The 3,747-nt window shown below is 28.6% G+C and overlaps 1 long non-coding RNA gene across 1 annotated transcript; it reads left to right on the forward strand.

Moving 5' to 3' along the window:
• Positions 1 to 535: 535 nt before the first annotated feature.
• LOC133784096 (uncharacterized) lies at positions 536 to 2,661 on the forward strand. Its single transcript, XR_009871129.1, has 2 exons — positions 536 to 776; positions 2,432 to 2,661. It is a non-coding gene; the product is annotated as an uncharacterized LOC133784096 (long non-coding RNA).
• The last annotated feature ends 1,086 nt before the right edge of the window (positions 2,662 to 3,747 follow it).

Consider the following 3,747-nt stretch of genomic DNA (forward strand, 5'->3'; position numbering starts at 1 on the left):
CTGTATTACTTTAGTGGAGTTTGAATATCTTAGATATTCATCCGTAGTGAAGTAACGGAAGATTGAGAACTTGCATGTCTTAGTGAAGTAGGTTCTGATAATTTTGTGTGTTGCGGTGATATATGGATGAAAACATGTGTGTTGTTTGATTTTTTTGACATGTTGGTGTTGATTGTGACAGATGGCTAGGCTAGTAAATTAGGGGATATGCTGTCCAATTTTCTACAGATTTTTTGTACTTAATTTTGTGTGGAAATATGAAAAACAAAGCCCTTTTGCCCAAATATGAAACGGCAGGGTGATGATATTTTCCGACCCTGTTAGTGGAAGCTAGCTCTACCTCTAGCGTCTCAATTCAATCAAGAATAATGCAACTAAACAATTACAGAAGAAAAAAAGTAGCTATGCACCGCGTAAAGAATCCAATACCTTTCTTCACCCACCACTATTGGTTTATATGATAAACCAAGATCTGGATAATTAATTCTTCACTTGCTAATTATGATAAATTCAAAGAACAACCATACTATTTTTTTTAATAAAGTAAAAGGCAATTTGATAATAAATGAATGAGAATCTGCTTTGATTAATTTCATTCATCAAATTGTGTCCTCTTACTTTCCTAGTAAGATGTAATTAAGATTTTGTCTGGAATGATATTTAAGTTGAACCCAAAAATTATTTTGTTGAGTTTTGTTTACCAAGTGCAAGGGAAGAATAAGAGAGCAACAGTAGGTCCTCTGCCTGGTGTTACTCAAGATATCGCTGGTTTCAAGGTTAAGTAGTTTTTGTGTTTGATTTCCTTTCTATTGTCCAGAAAAATTGAGGGTGCATAAACATGCTTTACTCTTAGGATTCATGTTTAGGTTATATGCATTTTAAGATCTTCATATCTCCTAATGAAAAGTTTTAGATTCTAGTTCCTTGAATTTTATTCAAAACTATTTTGTTTTTTGGGTACAGATTGTTCATCAGCCTAGCATATATGTACTGGACACTCCTTATTTGGTCATATTGCTTTAATTGGACATTCAACATGGATGAGGTTTTCATTACATGTAATCCTATTATGGTGATCTACAAAGGACATATATATAATTACACTAATCTAGAATTTCTTACCTTATTTATGTGTGGCTTGGCTGTAGGACCTAGTATCAAAAGAATCTAGGATAAGTTTCTAGAGGATGGTGCCAAGTGTATAAAACATAAATCGCCTTAGATTGATATATAATAACGGATTGATTGCAATGTTGTTTCAGATAATGATTCTGGTTGTTTTATTGGGGCATGCACTGTTTGTGTTAATATGCAGTTGATTATAATCACTGGCTTTTTCATGTACCACCTATACATATTATCTATTTAGTTATTTATTGTTTGATAATATACATTTATTTGGATTCAAGGTAGCCACTAGGGGAATTTAATTATGTATTATTTCAGTTTTAGTTGCAGAGTGATAAATTTGAATTTTCTTTTGATCTAGATTTCATTTTAATTTTTTTAGTTGTCCCCTATTACAAGCCTTAGACAAACTCTTAGCAGTAAAAACTAAGCCCTAACCGAATGGCAATGTTGTAAGTAGCCAAAGTCACTTTACAATACTCAAAAAGCCCCTAGGAGACTTAAGCATCCCCTGAGCATGGTAATACAATATAACATGTTACGCTCTCTTCCTATTGTGCCTTACATAAGTAAAATGAATGGGAACCTTCTCATATTTATTTAGAATCTTCACTATATTGTTTTGAAATTCTTTAAAATAGTGGGAGTGTTGCTTTCATAAACAATTTTTTTGAAAGTTTGGAATGTTGATTAATTATATTTGCCATGGTAACAAGTTTTATGTTTTTGTTTCGTGAACCTTTTATTTGTCTAAACATCATTATTTGTTATTCTTTTTCTATAATTTGTAATCCATGTTTTGATGTTATTTGTTAAGATTGATTTGGCTTGCGTGAGGAATAACAACAGGTTTAGCTTTTGCATGAATCTCCTTAGTTGACATTTTGATTTTTCATTTGCATCAAAGATTTCAAATTACTTCTAATCAATTTACATGCATTTGATGAATCCTCTTGGATTAGTTCTTTTTGTTATTGTTTTTCTTTAATCTATTAAATTAAACGTGAGCATTTGATGATGTACTTATTTTATGCTGAAACTTTTTTATTTTTTATAATGTTGATAATAATGTTTAGGTGACATGTTGGCTTTTCTCTTTTTCTTCTATTTTCGGTGCAAGATGTGTATTTTACTATGTTTTAATTTTCATGTAATATGTTTTTTTTTGTAACCTATTTTTTTGTTAAATTTTCATGTAGTATATTTCTGTTAATTGATGTTGTGCTTTGCTTAGTCAGATTATGCATTTCTTTTGAAAAGTTTGATGAAGCTAATAATTAAAGAACTTTTTTACAATGTGCAGGTCTATATTGAGATGCATTTCTTTAGCGCAATACTAGACAACAATGATAGTTGAAGCTTTTAGAATCAAAATTATATTTCACTAACTTTGTATACATTTCTTGTTTAATATTTGGTGATGATAGAATTTGACTATAGTATAAACTATCATGTAATATGATTTTGTAAGTCGAGTAGACTAAATACTGGAATGATATTTTTGAGTAATTAATAAAAAATTATTTTGTTGTATTTTCTTTTGAAATTTTAGAAATCTAACATATATAATACATTTTGGACACTCAAAGGGATATATTTTTTCTAAATCAAAATGAAAATTATAGCTGCATTTTTTTTAAAAAAAAATTACTTTTAAGGGCATGCAAAGCGAGTCCTAAAAAATTACTTAAAGCACTCAACCAGATTTTTTAGGACTCGCATTGCGAGTCCTAAAAACTTAATTAAAGGCACTCAACCAGATATTTTAGGACTCGCAATGCGAGTTCTAAAAAAATCTTAGTTTTTAAGGCTCTTAAATAGAGGACTCGCAATGCTAGTCCTAAAAATCCTTTTTTGTAGTAGTATTTGTAATTCAATAATTTTACTATTTTAGAATTTGAGTTATCTTTCTAAATGAGATGTTATTCAATAAGATTGAATGATGAAAACTAATAAAATTGTTTTATTATATTTTTTTTTCTTTTTCTCATAACCCTGCCGTGAGGAATGAATTAATGTGTATATAGATATATTTGATCACTTACTTTGATCAATTGATTGGATCATTTAGTGGCATGTGCACAAAACTTGCTGAGAAGTCATGGACTTTGCCATGCGTGTGTGTACATATATGTCTTAAAACATATATTGATCATTTTGATCATAGATGTCGTAATGCACTTTGAGTGCATAAAAGAACTCTTTTAGTTTACAGCATACATATAATCACATTAATTTGATCAAGATCATATTTGATGATCTTTTTTGGTCTTGCCGTGATACATGCGCAGGTGCACAAATTGTGCATTAAGGAGTTAGATTTTATTATTTAATTAATCAGAAAATTATTTTATTAAAATAAATATATATTTTTTAACATATGATATTAAGATATTTATGAGAATAATTGAATTGTTAGATGAATAACCTAATCTTTTTGTTTAAGAAACAAGAAGAGAATATTATTCTCCTTAAAATGTGGGAAGTTGATAATTGTTACAAAATTCAAATTTAAATTGATTATTTAGTTTATTAATTAATTTTAAATTTTTTGAAAATTTAACTATATTAATTAATTTTTTTTATTGCCAATTAAATTATTAATTGATAATTTTGGGA

This window comes from Humulus lupulus, chromosome 6 (genome assembly GCF_963169125.1).
Source record: "Humulus lupulus chromosome 6, drHumLupu1.1, whole genome shotgun sequence".
Taxonomy (NCBI): Eukaryota; Viridiplantae; Streptophyta; class Magnoliopsida; order Rosales; family Cannabaceae; genus Humulus; species Humulus lupulus.